This window comes from Paralichthys olivaceus, chromosome 15 (assembly GCF_024713975.1).
Source record: "Paralichthys olivaceus isolate ysfri-2021 chromosome 15, ASM2471397v2, whole genome shotgun sequence".
NCBI classification, from domain to species: domain Eukaryota; kingdom Metazoa; phylum Chordata; class Actinopteri; order Pleuronectiformes; family Paralichthyidae; genus Paralichthys; species Paralichthys olivaceus.
The window spans coordinates 7674647-7694596 of record NC_091107.1 but is presented as its reverse complement, the minus strand read 5'-3'; the positions used below and the strand labels follow the sequence as shown (position 1 = coordinate 7694596).

General features: G+C 40.7%; 1 long non-coding RNA gene across 4 annotated transcripts in view; it reads left to right on the top strand.

Moving 5' to 3' along the window:
* The window catches only part of LOC109635834 (uncharacterized), a 278978-nt gene that overhangs the window by 119946 nt on the left and 139082 nt on the right, over positions 1-19950 (top strand). Inside the window, exon 4 of one of the 4 annotated variants that reach the window (XR_011246190.1) lies at positions 5356-5712. The exons of the other annotated variants lie outside the window; for them this stretch is intronic. This is a non-coding gene — a long non-coding RNA (uncharacterized lncRNA). Of the gene's footprint in view, positions 1-5355; positions 5713-19950 lie in introns of those variants that run through there. 4 annotated transcript variants of the gene reach the window in all.

Here is a 19950-nt window from a genome sequence, read left to right as displayed (position 1 = left end):
ATCTGACACGAAACACAAATCTACATCTGCCATTAACTCCTTGAAGTTTATAAGCTGCTGTTAAACCGAGTAATTCTCAAGGTGCTTTTGTGTATTATTTAAACCATAGAGTCTGTTCAATTGTTGAGTGACCTTTAGCAGCCAAAGTGAACGATGGGCTAATGGTTGTCCGCTGTTTGTCTCACATGCAAAGCTGCCAATCAACTCCCTTAACCATGACCTTTACCTCATTTATTTTTGTAATCATGACCCCTCTGACCTAATTTATTTAAACCGACACCATAATCTTTTCAAAAACATAAACTCTTTGTTTTAGGGTTCATTTATTAACCATTAGCTAGTTGCTTATAATCATGCATATTTCAGGCATATTGGCATATATGAGTCATTGTTAAGCACAACAAATAATAATGTATTCTACAAACACTATGAAATTAACAAAATTAAAAGGGTTTTTATGGGATTGTGTAAAAACAGTTCTCCACTTCCAGAACTTGTGTCAATGTATGCATTTTTTAAACTTTGAATTTATCATGTAACATGTGCGTACTTTAATGCCTTTTTGGTCAGAGTGATTATAAATGAGAAAGTAAACCCACTCTGATTAAAAAAAAAAAAAAAAAGTCTTTGTCATCAGTGTTAAAATGCACCACGCTATACAATAAGCACCATCAGACAGCATACGTACATATGTGGTTATTATATGGAAATATGTGTATTTCCACAATTGGGACCACAGTTAGGATTTGTTTTCCACTGCTATATATATATAATATAATGGGCTCTATCAGGATTTATATAGCCACTCAGCATAGTAGTAGATATGTAAGAAAAATTGATTGAAGGGAGGGAAAAGACAAGATGAAGTTACGAGGTCAATGATTCCCGTCTGCTGGGAGGAGATTTATCACACCCCGAGCGTTTTAACTGCCTGTCATGGTGCGCCGTCATTGTGGTAAGCTCTTTGTGAGTCTACTACACCAAAGGGCATTATAAACAGCAGGATAAGTGCACGCTGTGGTCCATAGCATCTTAATGTGGTATGCTTCACTGGCACATTCATTCCATACTCTGAGGCAGCTTTGCCCACAAGGCCACAATCATTTCCCTCAGCACTGGAGGACACAACGTGACTCTTATTCTGCAATCTGTGCTTAAAGAAGCATGAAACATCTCATCAACAGAAAATGGCTGGCTGTAGCTCAGATTGTGTCATTTTCTTCTTCACTTCCATAACATGGGCCGGATACAAAACCTTGAAAAAATGTTTTTACTCTGTGTCCCTTTTTGCTAAGGCTAATAGGCGCAACAAATCCTCAATGCCTTGAGAGTCACATAAGGATTTTGTCCCTGTCCCTTCTCTGCTTGATATAAATAGAGGTCTATATTACTTCACCATCTCCCCCCAGATCTAATGAACATGAGTGAGCTTTGATGAGTGAATGCTTTTTCCATAAATCCCATATTGCATGCCAATGAAATCACTTTATAATATTTCTTTTCCCCACTTTTGCAACACTGAGCAAAGTTGATGGGATGATCGTGGAGCATGTAGTGCATCAAATGTATTTCTGAGCTGCTTTACCCTTTGCGTTTCTAGGGCAAATTCTCCCTGACAGTCCCCCTAATGCAGGCTCATTGTATAATACACATGCATATACACAGCATAGTTCACACAGTAGTCATAGACATCGGAGTTTCCTCAAGCATTTCATTTTAATGATGATCAATGGAGCGGTGCGGAGGGCGGAGAGAGGCTGGTTTATTAAAAGTTCACAGTGAAATTTAAAGTCAGCACTGAAGGAAAACAACCTTTATATTTTCAAAAAACTAGAATGGCACTCAGAGAACTCATACCACCGCCAAGCCAGACAGTCCCCTGTATATGCCTGATTTATTTCCATTGTATTTTATCTGTATTATTTCTTCAGAAATTATTGAACAGGTTCTTACGTCATCCGTCCCTGATCCCTCTGGTAATTTTCATGTCAATCCATTCAGGAGTTTTTCCATAATCCTGCTAATAAACAAACACAGGTGAAAAAAGAAAACAAAAAGAACAATCAAACTCACCTTCATATAGCAACGTATAAATGGGGCCAATAATTACAGTATGTAACAGACCTTTATAAAGTATAACCTTTAGAAAAGTATAAAATGTTCCAACATAGGATATTTGGGGATTGTCATAACTCCAATATATCTGATCAACCAGCCCACCATCATGGTTTCTCTCTCCTCTTGTTCAGCAGAGTGTGGAGGTCAATGACAGCTCTGAAAAACAAGATTACACAACTTGCAGTAAATACACCTTTATAAATAAATAAAGCAGTTTGCTGTGAATGATCATCCAGACCTCTGGAGAGCATGAGGGGAATCTTAACATGGATGTGGATGTATTTATATTCACCCCCTTCGTATAAATATATAAAGTTGGCTGCATTTTATTTGTCTTCTCAGTATATCCCCTGGGCAGATTGTAGTCAAGGGGAACAATGGCAAGAGGGATGAAGTTGTTGGTGACAAAGACATGTTGTCAGACTCCTGGGGTATTGGAGCACAGCAGAGGTGGAACACAACAGCGTTAGACGGAGGCTTTTGGGATGAAGAATTGCTAGAAGAGGATGTCAGACTTTTGGGGTGGGGGGGGCTCTCCAGGTGTCCTCTGGGCTGTCCAAGTAGGATAAGTGTTGGAAGACATTAAGTGTACGGGAATAAGTTCTTGCCAAATGCGTTTGGGCAGTTTGTTTGTGTGGAGAAGAGGACAGCAACACTATTTTGTTTCTTGTCCACTTGCATTAAGCCACCAGATAAGTGAACTGAGAGTACAACAGTGTTTCATTGAGGAAAACAATGAAAATAACAATAAAGAAGATTCAGACCCAGACAACGTTCCTGCCGATCAAGCCACAGCCAGTCAGAGACATGTTTTTGGGGGAGGAGGAGGGAGGGGAATCTCGTCGAGTTTGCTGGCTTTGCTCATGAAGTTTGAGGAAACTGCACTAATTTAAAATGTAAGGCAAATGTTTACTTGTAATTATGTCTCTTTCTGCTTCTGAGGCGAAGATAAATTGAAGTTTTTGTAAATGTTGGCACCTCTCAGCTCTTCTGAAAACCCTGAGGTTTTAGGAGGTCGTTTTAGAGTGTGTTTTTATTCAGCACCTTAGGTCTTCACAGGTTCAAGAAAAAGCTGGTCATATTCCATATTTTTCAAAAATCCACGAAAACCAATAATGCACTTTTCCCGCTGACAATTGTATTAGTCACACACCGCTGTATCTTATTTCTCTGTGTCACTGCAGAGCACCACAGTTCAAAACAACTGAAAACACCTCAGTGACCCACAGTGTCTGAGTTATTCTCTGTCTCGGTGCTGTAAATACTGCATAAAAGGTGGATTCATCCACACCTTTTACTCCCTGAAAAATGCACAACATACTCCTTCTTCTGTAACATTTTTGCTAAAAACCCAGAGCTGGGCTGTTTGGGGAAATGTCTGAGCCTTTCATTTAAAAAATCCCACTTGAGCTGTTTCAAGTTCCAGACCAAAGACAACTACCTGTCAGTGTGGTGGCATCATGAGTGAAAGCTCAGGATGCTTTGTAACAGCAGAGAAGAAAGAGATATTGACAGAGGGAAAGAGATTAATAGAGAAGAGGAGAGGACAGATAGAGCGGGGATATTACTCTCTTTTGTCTTTCGGATCCTTGCTGCCAGAGTTAAGGGTGTCTTCTGCACTTTTCAACTGTGCTTCCCTTATTAATTATTAAAGCAGTCAGATGAATCTTTCATGCGCAGGAAATTAAAGAACACCGTGGAGTCCATAAATGAAGGCAGCGATGAAAGAAAGCAACAGGAAAGGAATGAGGGACAGAGAGCAGTAACAGATAGAGAGAGGGAATATGAGGAAAAAAGAAAGAGAGAGAAATAGTGAGGTAACTGGGAAAAACTATGGAGACTGGGATGACGTAAAGGTGAAGCAGGCTGAATTGTGACAGACTGTTTTTGGTGTGTGTGTGTGTGTGTGTGTGTGTGAAAAACAGTAAACAACAAGGGGTGAGACACAGAAAAATAGAGATAGAGAAGGTGCAGATGAAAAGAAGCACCATGCTGCTACAGCCTGGTTCACACATCAACAGCAGACAATGGAAACTTTTCTTCTATCTGCTGCTTGTTTCACACACGAAAGGGATCAATAGCTATGAATCACACTGCACTCGCCTGTGATTTGGACTGACACTGAGCTCTTGTAGGGGGGTGTCTCATTAGGGTTCATTGCAAGTCAAGTATTGGCCCAGTCGAAGCCTCTGAGCAACATTACAGTAACACTCAGTAGAGCACATACCTCCACCAAGGCCCAACTGTCTCCCTTATGAAACCACATTTAACAGCATCTATCAACATCAAACGCATCTCTTTACCTCTCACCCCAATCAAGGTCATGAAGAAGCTTTGTTTTTGATGACCAGCTGTCCTTCTGTGACCATGTTGTGTCTTACAGCTTTGTACCACACTACATAAGAAAAATCAAGCCTTTCGTGACGCACACGTGTCTTGGTGCAGGGCATGGTTATCTCTCTGCTCGACTGCTGCAACACCCCTCTCTTCATGCACAATGAAACCCTTACTGATGATTCAGGATGCGAAGGCATGTCTGGTCTTCAATCAGCTTGTTTACAAGAAGGTGATGTTTGAGGTGGAAGCTTGTAATCGTGTCTGTGGCTCAGGTAACAATAGCACTTTGGTTAGAGAAAGATCAAGCTTTTTGTTAAATGTAACTCTTGTGTCTGAAGTCACTGTGATCCTGTTGTGCATTAAACTTGACCACAATCGTTCCATAGTGCTCTGAGTGCCTACACATAAAAGTTTAATAACGCTGAAGTCACTGCAAGTAGATTTTGCACCACATGATCAGATACCTTGGCACAGGACAAATAAGCTCCCTGTAAACATTTCTTGTTCAGCTTCTTCATATTTGCAACTTGACAAATGTTAACAACACATCCTCATTACATTTATAAGAAACATAATCTGGTAGCAATTATGTTTCCTTCAGTCATATTTGGTGTTGCAGATAAGTTCTGTATAAACATTATTTCTAAATGACAGGGAGGCTTTAAATACTTTACACACACAGTAAACCTCCACAGCTGCCTTACTGCCCTGAATCACCATTGAAACCAACTCAAACTCAAAATTTCTCTGAAGGCCCCAGAAACTGTTTTAAAGTAACAAACTAGCTCTAAAAATTCAGCCCAGTGTCTGTCAAATGTGATTCTACGTAGTTTTCCTTCTTGAGTTTGGTCGTGTTTATGTGCAAAACATAAAATATTATTCATCTCTTGTTTCTTGAAGGATTGCAGACTCTGAACTCCGCTGCTGGAGAGATCAAGATATATATTCATGATCCTACAAACATCTATAGGGAAAAGAAAAGTCATAAATAAATATAGTGCTACAAGACAGAACAGAGAAAGGGTGAGAGAGCGAGAGGTAGAAAGTCAGAGAGAGCCATGCAGAAGGATCAGAGGGTGGAGAGGGAGAAGCTGAAAAGAAATGAGGAGAGGGAAATACAAACAGCAAATGAGGATACTGTAAAAATGAAGGAAGAGGGACCAATATAGGTGATGCCCATGGTTACCTGCTGGAGGGATCAGGGGACAGTAAATATTAAGACCTCAGGATACCATATAGGAACTTCCATTTCACCCAGCAATAAACTGGTCAATTAAAACTGCGCTATGTCTTCTTTTGTTCTTCACCATAAAGTATGATCATAGTCTGTCACAGTTTGTGACAGCACACAGACCACACGGGGAGCTCTGGGGAGGGAATCCAGCTCACACAGCCACAAGCCCATACATCATAGATCCCATAAAATAGCACTGTCCCCAAGTATCACTCCCTCAGAGGGGGGGTTCTCTTTGGAAAAAGGCAAGCTTCAAAAGCAACAAGCTAGTACATCTTTCAGCTCCAGACACATAAAACAACTCCGATTGCAAGCATTTCTTGAGAGACTGGTCTCGGTGGACACAAGCTGAGTTCCTGCAGTGGATATGCACCAGTGTTAGGAAGTTCAAATCTTCATTTTTTATACCAACAATTTGCAGGGAACACTTCACAATCTGTGTTTTGCTGCGTGTATTACAGGAATATTTTACCCAATAGTCTCATTTAAAAATTAATCAGATAACGCTAGTGTTGGCACCATGCACTGAATATATAAAAATGGATGACTTGTCTTCCTTTGTCCTGTTCTGCAATAATGAAACTAAAATATCTGAATTACAGTTGATGCACTCTTTGTCTTTTTGGAGTTGTAATCATTTGGAGAAGCAGTAGTAGTGAACATGTGTTGGGCCATGGTATCGAGATCCTGCCAATACTCGATCTCAACCAATCACGAGTAAGTCCCAGCTGTCAATCATGGTGTTTCACCTGTTTGTATCATACAAATTACAAATTAAACTGAAATTAGCATAAACATTAACAAACATTAGCATGAAAGGAACTACCTAAATTGACAAAAACATCTTTTAAGAAAAAAAACTCACATGTACTTTGAGCTTTTAGTTTGGTCCATGTCCCATCCACTAACACTGAGGAGGCAGGGTTTAAAACCTATCCTGCAGGTGATCATGTGCAATTTAAGTCTGAAAGTATATTAGTTTATTTATTGGTTCTCTCCACAGAGGCAAAACCAAAAAATGAAATAATTCACGGAACCCAACCTGTGCTCCACGACTGCCTATATATCCCTGGCCAATGATGAATGAGGAGTCTCTGTCTATGACCTCTCACAGGAGGCTCCGTTGGTGGAGTGACAAAGTATTCTCTTGCAGCACAGCCAGTTCCACCCCTGTGGCCCAAAAGTCACTTCGTCCTAGTAGCCTGTGAGAAGCCATAGATCTTGATCTACTGAGCAGCAGGGGTATAACAGATGTTTGGGGAGCAGGCTGGAGTTATGGCCTGAGGGACCGCTGGCAAAATTGTTGTTAAAGTGTCTCATTTGTCCATAGACATGAGGCAGTTTACTTTTTCTTTTAGGTTTGTGGTGTCAACGTTTAGCAGGGGTAAGGCTCTCAATGGGGTGAAAGCCAAATAATTAGCCCTCAATTCAGTGTACTCAAATTTTAAATGGTGTCTTTGACGTTCCTCTTTTTGTTTTGCCCGTGGCTCTCACTTTGACTCCCTTTCTTTAAGTACAGTTTATGCTGCTGCTGCTATGCTCACAAACCAAGCCAGAGTGAAGTAGAAGCTACTTATTTAAAGTTTTGCTGTATTTAAATGTAGGCAACAGACAAATAACTCCCCAATGCTTCGCTGAACTGATTACGAGTCCCCCCCGAAATGAGATTTTATTATGAGATATCCACCAACTCTTTATCAGTCCAGGGCCTGTGGTTTGATAGTCGTAGCTCAAACGATTATCAGCAAGCACAAACAGTTGTTGACAGACAGCGGCATTATCTGTGACGCTATAGATGGAAATACACAGAGAAGGTGGGTCTAATTAAAAGTTGTTTGCGTCGTCATGAGCCACTGATGATTATTTATCAGTGTGTTATATTAGAAAAGTTTCAGTTTACTACCAAGTGTAACCAGCATTCAGACCAAACTAATCACATTTTCCTGAGCACTTCTTGGGCTGTTATTTGATGGGCTCTGTTACACATTTTCATTACCTTTGCACATCTTAAGTGTGAACGTCTGTCTACACATGATCCAATATGGTGGGTATTTGTAATGTAAAGGGTCTTCCAATTAAAATTTGGAGCAATTTTGACAAGGATTTTAACACACGAAAGTTAATTTACCAAGATAAAGAAAGAGAGAATCATTACTGATGATTTATGACGATGAATTATCTAAAAAACTGTCAAACAATCCCACTTATCAAAATGAATGACTGTAACATTTGTCTCCTTCTGAACATTGATTTGAATCTCTGTAAACAACAACAGGACAGAGTGATTGTTAAACATTCACACACACACAGATAATCAATCTGATGCGAACCAGACTATCATTTAGCCAAGTTTCATTAAGCATCCCCACCAAATGTGACATTTGGCTGGATCCTAATTGATTCTGGCGTGTTCTGTATTTGTGAGCTGAGGTAAACAGCTGAAATCAAACCGACCTAAAGGTGAGATGGTTCCATACTGACATTTACTTGAGTCACTTGTCTAACCACCCGTAAAGGTCCGTTTGTTTGCATGCCTGTTTTTCTGCATTTGGCACGTGTCTGCAGAGCAGTGTGTGTGTGTGTGTGAGTCTGAGTGGTTGTGTGTTTCTGTGTTTGTGTGCAGACCTCAAGGGTAAAGAGTCCTGAGCTCATATAAGGCAAATCTTGGTCTCCTAAAAAAAAGGTAAATGAAGTGATGCATTAGAATGCAAATATATGTGAATGAGGAGTAAGAGAAATGCCCTTCAGCTACAAATGTCCACATGGTAAAAACACAACTATAGGCAGCTGTTCCCTGCACTGTGGCTGAGGCTGTTACACTTTAATGCTGGTTCTGCCAATAAATACTGTTCTCAACGTATTACGCCTCTGGAAGAATAACATTTCTATGTATGCAGGAGCTGTACACAGTGCCTGCAGTTGAAATTCTAAAACACTATAATCAAGTTAGAGTCCATAAACAAAAATGACAGGTAGAGTTTGATCTTCATAATGCTGTATGTATGTAATACAATTCCTTGTTTCCAGCAGTGGAGTATCGTAGAAAATGCTGATAAGCAAAGTGGTTCAAGATGGAGCTGTTCAATAAACATGATACACAAGTCCATATCATTTTTTAGATATATTACCTTTCAGACATTCACTGGTTCCAGCTTCCTCGTCCCTATGTGAGCTTGGATTGGCACAAAGAGAGATAATGTGTGGATGCATGGACGGATATGTGGTTGTTACACTGATTAGATTTGAAAGTGTCATATTGAGCTCTGATATCTTGACGTAGACAGTTCAGCTTCACTCGTATTTGCAATCTCACAAATTTAACAAGTAAGAGAAAACTGTTACTTGTTGCTCTACTGTGCACAAATTAATAAGCAATCAATGTATAATTATGTGTAATTGCTGAGATACACACTGAACAGGAACTCTTCTTGGGCTGTTATCATATTTGCATCTGCTCCACTGTATTTGGCTTCAGGCTTGCATATTGTATGTACCTGTGGACTGAATGTTGACGCTACACTGCTTTTAATTTAGATTTTGCTAAACCTCATATACATTAAGACTCAAGAGGTAATGGCCGAAACCACTTGAAGACAAAAAGCCTTTCCTTGTAGGTTTCTGCAATTCAAAGTCATATTGTTATGTTTCCTCGCCCTTCCTCTGCCTTCCTCTCTCACACTGCCTCTCGTCCTCCTTTTCTCCACCTCATGTCGTTCCGCCTCTCTCCTTTCCACCCTGCCCTCACCATGTCTCATGACATCTCAGCTTCCCCTCAAACACAAGAGTCCACTCCATGATGGTCAGTGTCATAACGAGCTCATTTAAAGGAGAGGAACAGAGGGGCAGCCATCGCTATTCAGACCGACAACCATTTAAGAGCCTCCACTATGGGCCCCCTGTCAACCAGCCAACCTGCCATCTCTTTGTCTCCCCTTCTCTCTCCTCCCTCATTTCTCCATTCCTCCATTTCTTTAAAAGCACGTTCAACATGGCTGATTTGCCATCTTTCCCCTCTTCTACCCTGTCAATCATTTTTGTTTCTTTCCCCAGCTCCGCTCTCTCTCCTTTTCCCCTGACCATCGCCCTTGTAATCCCTGCCTAACCTGGGCATCTCAATCTCCACCGTGAGCAGTCTGCCGATGACACATGAGGCCAGGTCTCTTAATTGTGCCCCACACAGTCATACGAGGAAAAAGAAGATGCTGGAACATACGGACCTTTTATCATTCCAATCAGGAGTAATGGTCTTTTTAATGCGGGATTAATCTGAAAGGCCCTGTTGACTATCGGCCAACCGCGAAGTCTCTCATCCATCAGCGGAAAGGAAGGGAGTTGGAGAGGCCTGAGATGATAACCTCCTGAATCTCCTGCAATTACAAATGGTTCAAGGCTGCCCCTCAAGACTTCTCTTTGTTCTTGGATAGCTCATCTCTTTCCAATTCCATGTCTTTCTATTACCAAGATATTGGATAGATATAGCGCTGAGGTGTCTCTACCTCATCCACCTTCTGTTTTGTTTTACCGTCCTCTGCCGTCTTTATCTCACCCGTCTCCTTCCTATCTCCATCACAACTAATTGGGTTTGATTGCTTGATTTTTTTTTCTACCTTCTCCATTATTGGTTTAATGAAGGCTGCTAATTATGGAACAAGGAAAGGAGGAGACTTGTTTCCCTCGACATTTTTAATACACAGACTTCAGGGAGAGAGCATCTGTAACTAATAAGGTTAAAGATGCTTTGGTTCCATGTATTTTCATGCCACTAGTGAGTCAGCATGTATAATATCTGAGCCTTGTAGCAGCTAAATGGAATTCAGTTCTTTTCACTTTTATTTATTTTGTGCTACATGGGGGCAGCTGTAAAAGTCACATCCACATAATCACCTTATAAAGATGATGTGGTGAATGTGTTAGCACACACTTGTGCTCATTTGCACATCCGACAGACACGGAGCAGCATTCATTTGGAGCCTTGTATCTGTGAATCTCCTTTACTCCGCTTTGGTTTCCACCAACTCCTGAGGGAAATATCTGGCTCTTTAGCTGCTAAATGCTCCACTATATTTACCAGCTAGTCGCTAACATTGTCTGTCTGCTGTTTGGTGCTCGGCAGGTCCTGTTAAGTGGATTTATTTTAAGTGAGGACAACTGCCTGCAGCTGCTGGAAACAAGTTTGATGAGACTGAACCAAAACAGGTTGCAGGCTGTAAAACTAAAATGTTAAAAATTCTAAAAGACATTAAAATGCTCAATAGAGCCGAGGGAAGCCGTGGAAGTTGGTGGTTTAGCTGCTATATTTTTCACATAACACGATTGATAATATCTGAAAATAGAAAATACTACTTCTGTTTGACTGCACCTTTCCCTTTTCTGCTGTTATATGTATTTGTAAGTTTTACACTAAAGAACATTTGTTATTTATTTGAGACCTATACTGAATGGTTTCCCGACCACATTTTATAATATGTGTTATTACACATTTATTTAATTCTCTTTTTCCTCTTAACAATGCAACTCTCTGTGCACAGGGTAGGTCTTCACAAAGAGCAGGAAGGTCTTGCCTGGGTTTAGATTTGGTGTTTACCTGAAACAGGAACAAAACCACCTGCTCCCGTCACTGTTGCCCCTACATAACTGAAACTGAAAATATATTTTCACATATTTTTTGATCTAATGGGTCACCTTTCTCGCCCTCAGTGGGACGCAGCACACTAGGATGATTTTGACAGTTATCATCCCAGCACCAGACATCTGGATTTATAGTGATGTATGGAAACACCTGGATTCGACTCTGCATGACATCAGTTACATTAGGTTAATCTCAGGGAAGGATAATTGTTGATCACTATAGGTTTTATATATATATATATCACCGTCTGTTTCCCGATGATTCATCATATTAGGATGTTTTTGTGGAAGATAAGTAACCTGGTTTCTCTGTTGTTAGAGGAAATGAACCACAGGGCTGGAAAAACAGCAGGTTATGCAGGAGTCAACCTCCCGCAGCGTGTCCTTCTACAATCTGTCTGTAGTCTCCCCCCAGTATCAGGTGCTTAATGCACTGTGAGCGGCCTTTTCTTAACAATGTACAGGGCGTACTGGATGTCAGGGAACAGAGAAGTAATTAAGAATACGTTTTGTTGTCTGAACTAAAGGTTGATGAGATACATCGATCAGACTCATATTTAGAGCACGTGAAGAATTAGATAAAGTGCCCACTTCAAAAAAAGGTTATTCGGCTTTATATGTATTTGAAAGCATTTGGAGAAATGACAGTATCATCCACTGAGATACATGTAAGAAGATATGATAAATACACAAGTTGCCTCTGGGGAAAGTGGATGTCAGAAAAGTCACAGGCTTTATTTGATGTACTGTAGTTAACTGGTGCTTAAAATGTAATTGTAATCAAATATAAAACACTGTAATCAATTAGCCTGTAGACCTCCAGGTCTCTGAAACTCTCATGGGATCCAGATGTGGGCTCTGTGGTTAAATGTCCTCCGTCCTACAATCTCCCCCCTCCTGTCCAGACCCTCCAACTCTCCATCTTCCTGCAGTGTCTCTTCTCGCTTGCAATTTCCTAGCATGTCTCTCAGCTCCCCAGGGACTCTCTGTTTTTTTCATGGAATTACCTGCGCACTTCTTCTTTCTTTCCCTTATCCCGACTCTTTTCTCTGAGTTTCCCTGTCCTCATCTCTACTCATGGCCACCGTCTAAATCCTTGCACCTACTTTGCCAGCCTTGTCTTGCACTGCCACCGCCTCTCGCCTGTGGTTTTATTACTTCGGCAGCTGCAGTATGATATCGACCTCCCTCCACCTCCGAGTGAGTCTCCGCTAATAGAGAGACAGAGGAGTGCAGTGACCAGGACCAGGTGAACCGACCCTGGTCTCAGTGCTGCAGCAGGGGGCACTCTTCAGCCTTCACTGCCATTTGTGACTGCCAGCTTGTGTGTGTATGAATAAAGTGAGCGGAGGGGGAATCGACAATGCTGCATTTTTGTGACTGTCGTTTAGTGTGTTGTATGTGTGTGTTCATGGATGGCAAGTCTGTGTCCTTTGCTGTACATGAGAAAAGGGCAAAAGCTTAATGGGGGAAAGGGGAAGATGGCTGTTGAGCCCTCATGAATATGTATAACCTGCTGTGTGCGTATGTGTGTCTGCATGTGTGTGTGCGTGCACATGCATGACTGGGTGTGTGTATGATCTGTGTGTTCTTGAGCCCATGTGTCTGGCTCAGAGATGACATCTAAGGTCGTGTTAGAAACTGCTGTGGAGTCAAGTGTGTGTAAATTTAATGAAGAACTATTCACTTTAAGGCTAAATTGCACATTGGGGGGTGTCACTGCACGGCATCTGTTTGAAATGTTATCTCCACATCAAAGCAAGAGAAGGAATCTTACTTTTAAAGAGTGTGTTTTCAGTGTGTAGTTGGCTTTTTCTTTCTTTTAAAAAGATTACAGCTTACAGAAATGAAAAACTAAACAGAAAAAAGAAGTTAGGGTTAAGTTGGTCTTTGTTTTTGTGTTGGAAGCCTATTTTTCCAATTCAAAATAACAGACCTGCCACATGTGGATGCAAAGAAAAATGTTTTTTGCTCAGCATCACTCAAATTGACCAAAGACTGTGTTTGTGAATGCGTTTGATGTCTAATTCCCAGTTTTTGCCTTGATCAAACCAATATATCAAGTCTGTCAAATGAACTGGTACCCTCATATTTTATATTCCAGTGGTGATTGATGGATTACACTGAACAATCAGACAGTTTGGCAGATCACATTTCATGTTGAAGGGTTTTTCTAGAGGAAGCCCAGATCCTTCCACAGGACTGAAATTCGAGAGAGTGGGAATTATCTCTAGGTAAGATGTTTACTGTGCGGTTTATCCTGGAAATGGATTATCAGGCCTGTTTGGACTGACAAAAGTCAAAACAAGATGAAAAATCAGTGTACTTGAGATGAGCACATACATCATTATTTGTTACAGAATATTGTATGATTAGCATTTTATTATACTAGACAATAAAAACTGTTTTTAAATCCTTCTCATCATGAAACTAATGTTTTGGGGGCTTTTGAAAACATTTTAAACCCACTTTCTCCTGTTCCAAACATTTTGCCTGTGATGACAAGTTCCAGATGATGAGAAATGATAGACAGAAAAATTCAAAATGTCACTCTGGGATACCACGCCTCGACATTAAAGACCTGCTTCCCCTCTTCTTTCCCCTGGCATGAAACTCAGTATGACATAAAATGAATCTCTAATAGAGCGCCCTCCAGCTCTGGCACAGAAATAATAACAGTGATATCACAAAGGCACTATTCCCTTTTTTCCTCCGCTGAGGTCCTTTCTTATAGTTGTACTTTCATACTTGCGTGATGCAGCTTTGAGATTCCGGGATTCTGGCTTCCACGTCTACCTTCATTGATGCTTAGGCTGCATGTGTTCACTCCATTAATTTAGGGAATAAATTAGCCTTATCATTATCAGGTTTATCACTTTTTAAGACCTCATCATTACACTGGAGTAGCCTCTAATTGTGGCGCGATCAAGGAGTTTCCCGTAGACTGCGATTTAATGGCTGTTAGCAAATTCTCTTGTGAAACAAATACGTACTGTATGAGCCACAGTGCTGACATGCAACTGTACATGAAGCCTCAGTGGTTATTATGCAGCATTTGACTTTGCTGATTTTGCAACTCATATCTATGAGGTTGTGTCTGTAGCGTCAGTGAGGAAGGAAAGAGAAAATACTTGCACACTGCAGGATGAATGTGGTATAAGCACAAATTGTATGCACTTGACCATATGTACATTCACATGCCTTTATGTCTCATTTCCTGTGGCCGATACACCTTCCTACTTGAGCTGCAACATACCTTCTCACAGAGTGACTCCATGCCACATCCCTGCCTCTTACGTTTCCTGATGGAGGAGCTTAGCATGAGGGAGCCGGTCATCCCCCGGTCAGCTCTATCTTCCTTAAGTCGTTTGCATACATTTATTTTAACTGTAAATCTCAGATCGAGACTCAAAGGACCCTCACAGTGTGCCGCTGGGTTTTTTTACGAAAAAGGCAAATTAAAGTCACAATCAAATTTTAAATCCCCCACAGTTATATCGAATGACTCATTTTTATGAAACATATGTTAAAAATGGTTCTCTTCCCAACCAGCTGCAAAAATGTGACAAAAAAAATAGAGACTTGCTCGACCAGTGTGATGCTGGAAAATGTACTGACATACTCATGTTAAGAATAAGTTGACATGAAAAAACACCAATAATCCATTTTATCTGCAGCCAGTAGCTTACTTAAAGGATATTTGCTATATAGTTGTATTGAAAAAGCTAGTATTTATCTCAGCCAAAGCCCAATTGTCCATTTATGAAACCACACTTAAATTCACTGAATCCATATTTTATTCGGATCCTCACCAAATTGCACATACTCGTGTATCTGTGCTCTATTTTCATCGAGATCCATGAATTATTCTTTGTCAAATCAATAAAAATGTTTAAAAAGGTCCTATCTTGCAATGGTAAAATTCCTGGATCCATCCCCTGCTCTGGATCTGCACCAACATTCAATGGGTTCTCCCTTGAGTCATGCTCCACCCCACCACAACATTTCATGGAATGTGTAATCCTGCCAACAAACAAACAAATGCACACAAACACACAACCTCATTTGTGTAAAAATAATGTCTTAACAATCCACAGCTTTCATCTGTTGTATTTTATATATTATTTTCCTTTTTTGCCATCATCAAGTTTCTTTTTGGGTTTTTGCCACTACAGCAATTAATGATATCAACCATTTGTCTCTATTTCACATTGAACATAACCTTTATACTTAAATTAGTGTAAACATGCAACACAAGGCACAGAAGTAATCGATTATAGTTAACCGGCTCAATACTGTTGACTGAGCAGAGGAGCAGTATACCCCCCCCCCATAGGTGACAGGTATAGGCCAAGAAGTAAGCCTCACATTTCTGTACCTTTGTTTTGAAAAGGTCATAGACTCGATAATAAGCAGCAGGAGCATCAACAGGATTATACTGACAAAGTATCCTTCAGCAAAACATCCTCAGCCAATGTTTGTCTCATTGGATCATAAAATGAATTAACGGATTTTATGACTAGCTAGAAAGTTTATTTTTTAGTAAGTGCTGTGATCCACCAAGTGTAGCCACAGTTTTTGCCTGCCAACAGTTACTCACTTTCCAAACTCTAATTTTCCCTTATGGACATAAACAAAGTGTTATAACTTCTGTCTCTCCGAGCTCTCAGGCACCAGCTTTATATTTGTGTCGGATCTTAAAAACTGCAATGAAAAATAATTAATAATCCATAATTTCTGTGAACCATGCTCACCTGAAGAAGTTTGCAACGAGAACTTAGACTCCCATTTGCGTACACGTCTAGAGACGTCAAGGTCATGGCCAGCTGATGGATCACAGAGACTTTCTGCTCACTGAACCATGTTTTTTTTGTGTGTATATGTTCCTGCCTGAGTTTTCACCTAACTCGGTGACCTTCACCAGCCCTGAGGTAGCTGTCAACCTGTACCCATCTCTGCTCCCGAGCCGCTCAGCAGACAATGCAGGTAAATGCCAGATACTGCCGTAGGCCGTTCTAGGTGTGCACGTAGCGTCGGGTCCCTGCATGTGCTCGGTAGGACAGGAAAATGCATTATTGATAGTGTTTGAGGTATATGCAAAGTAAAGTAAGAAACCACTTTGATCTCTCATAGACGCTGTGTCGCCTGCAATCTCGCTCAGATTGAGGCGTGTGCTCACAGCACTCGGAGGCAAGAGCCACAAATTTCTCCTTGATCACTTCTCCCTTTTATCTTTCTTTCTTTTCTTCCTTTTCTTTTTTTCTGTTTCAGAGATACTGCCTGAGGAGCAATTGTTTTGGTATTTGTCTTTCTCTGTCATTGGGAAAGAGAGGGAGAGAGAGACTGAGGAGAGAAGAAATACGGCATTATGATTCCTCTGGTAATTGCGGAACGATTGAAAATTGAACAGGGGAATTTGTTGCCAATTAAGTGTATATTCATAAGGTAGTCTTATCGCCTGAATTGAATTTACATGCGGAACGATGCGGCATGTGTTGGAACAGGAGACATAATTGCCAAACATGGCCAAGTGAGTTATGCAAATGGTGCTCATTTCATCACAAATTTGAAGTGACTTCTCCTGTACCCATAGTCACACAATGCCTTAATAACTCGAACCATAAGGTAGTGCTACTGTAATTGCTGTGTTAGATTAAAGTTTCCAGTGCTTATATGGAAGAAATGAATGTCCCTAAAGGCAAAAGCAAAAGGGAGAGTGAGCAACATAAACAGCAAACGGCTCAAAACTAAAGATATTTCAAACCTTTTTTTAAAAGACGAACGTTATTGTTGGTTTTTGGTCAGATATATAAAGCCCAAGATCAAAATGGCACACAAGATTTAATACTACATGAACGTTATAACGTGCTGGTTTATGTGTTTTACCCACAGGTATGCAGCAGTGAAGAGATCAGGCTTATCCTTTGTGACACTCTCTTTGAAGTCCTTTTTGAAACTGGGTGGTTCAATTTACCACAATCGCCCCCCTCTAATCGCACGCACCCCCCTTCTCCTGCACACAAACACACACTCATCTGACAGTTTGTTGGACAACCCATTGACCTTCACTTTGCAATCTCTGAGGTCGATCAGTTGGCCATTCTTCCATGTAATGTTTACATCTCTGTGGGCTATTTGGCCACAATGGGGAGATTGGCTTTGGTCAACAACCTGTATCCACAATGGTCATTTTCCCTCGCTTGGCCCAAGGGGAAGGGAGGTCATCAAAGCAGCACAGCCCCGCGTCATGTCTTCTACCCATTGAAACGAGAAAGACGGTCGAGTCAAGGAGCAAACTGATGAACTTTGTTTTCCTCTTTGTGTTTGCAAGCATTCAACGTTTCTGACATAACTCGTGAACACAAACAGCAGCTGGAGATCTCAGTGTGACAGAACATTCCCCATAGGGAATAGATGATGTCAGTGTGTTCTGCGTCTGTTTGCATATTCATGAGGAATGTATCTATTTTAAAACTTCTATAACGCCTTAATGAGGAGTTCATTTGAATAACTCGTGCATGCTATGTCATGTGGTTCAGTTGATATTTGAATATTTAGTGATGAGTGATTTTAATTCGCTTAATTTATTATGATTAACATAACCGATTATTTTTAATCATTGTGCACATTTGGCAATTATACCACGTCTCTCAGCATGGGTGTCTTGTTGTAATTCACTAGATTACAAATATTATTAAATTTTTCATGAGACATCTGAGACCAATATCCTTTAAAATGCTTTTCGACATGTCGGCTCCCACAGTGTGAGAAGTAACGCGCTCCTGAACGATGACACCACTTTAGCTCCAGACGTTTTATGAATTGTTCTTTCACGACGGGGTGAGACGGTCACCTTTTAGCGTGTGTGTTAACGTTAGCTGAGGGGGAATGTGATCAGACAATAGGCCGTTGCTGGTCTTTAAATATTCATTTGTTTTTTTGGGTAAAACTTTGTGAAGAAAGGAAATGAAAGAATGCTTTGAAAAGAACCAAAAAAAGGAAACATGTCTGCCCCTGTGATCAGATTAGGCTTCAATAAACAATTCACTAATCATGCAAAGTTTGACATGAGCTCCCAGTTCCTGAATCTATGGCAATTTGTTAATCAAGCCACTATTAGTTGAAAATCTTAAAGTGCATCTGGTTTATTGTTAAAATGAAATCCTCCAAAATCCTCTGTTTGTTCTGCTCGTATTAATGTCTCCCTAATCAGACTGCTAATTCTGTCATTTGAAGCTGTGCTGCTCACCGCCGATACTGAGTGAATGTATTTGTGGACAAATACAAACTCACAAAGGGCAGGGGACGGATGAGTCATGCAATGACCGGATGGATCGGCCTAAACGTGTAGCAGTGTGTATAAATGAGCTCATGACTATTTCTGTCGTGGACACTTGGATGAAAAATCAAAACGTATGCATGACTGTGTGCGTGCGTGAATGTGTGTATGAGTGTGTGTATGAGTGTGTGTATGAGTGTGAGCGATGACAGTGTGAGAGATGCTTGTAGATCCACAGGGACGTACTGAGAGCAGGTGTACTGCTCAGTCCTGTAGCCGAGCCAGGACACACAGCCACGCAGTGCCAGCGATGTCCCCTCACCCCTGCCTCTCCCTGTGTCTCTCCTTATGTCTCTCTTGTCTCAACCTTCATTCCAACCTCCTATCTCCCCAATTCATCTCCTGCTACTCTCGTTCTTTTCCCTTTCCTTTGCTTCTCTGTGCTTTCATTCACATCTTCTCCCTCAGCACCCAAATGAGCTAAGTCCCACTGCACCCGTTAAGTCCTTCTCCTGCCCAAATCTTGCAGAATGTCTTCGGGGCCTTTCTCACTCATAAGGTAATTATTATTTTTTCATGATTTATCGTTGATAAGTCTTGAAAGCGACCATGGAGCATGAAGACAGAATTATTACCCTGGTTTGAGCCAGTTTTTAAACATCATTTAGACTTTTGAATTGCTATTTACTGTAAACACTATTAACTCATTGTCTAAAATAAGTAATTACATCAAGTTTAATGCAGCTGACACAGACATATTTTGAATTTTGATTTATATAAACAAATGTGAACTTATGCAGTGACCTGGATGCATTAAGCAAATTATGGGGTGTCCAGGATTGAGCTCTACTACGCTAATCCTCATAATGAAGTCATGTTTATTTTAATGCCTTTTGCTTTTTACATTTCACTCTCTTCTTCATTGCTCGATTAAACATTTTCATAACATGTTTCTATATAAAAACACCATTCCCTAATGTGCACACACTTTTTTCTCCCTACATTAACTGTCAGAGCTGAATTCTTTCTTCTTTTATTGCATCGTAAAAAAATTAAAAGTGATTATTTTGTGTTACAGTATCGATGCGTGGAAACATTAAGCCCTGACTGAAGCAACCTGACTTTCATTTTTCCTTTCCCACTTTGTCTTGCCATCCAAACTCCAGCCCTTTAATACCACCTTTTCTAAGCTCCCTGTTGTCTTTCAAGCTCCCCCACATATATTAAAACCCTCCAACAGTCATAGCCACCTGGTTTATAGCCTCACTCCATCTTCACCACATGCCATCGAATACACACACACACTCTCTCTCTCTCTCTCCCTCTCTCTCTCTCTCTCTCACACACACACACA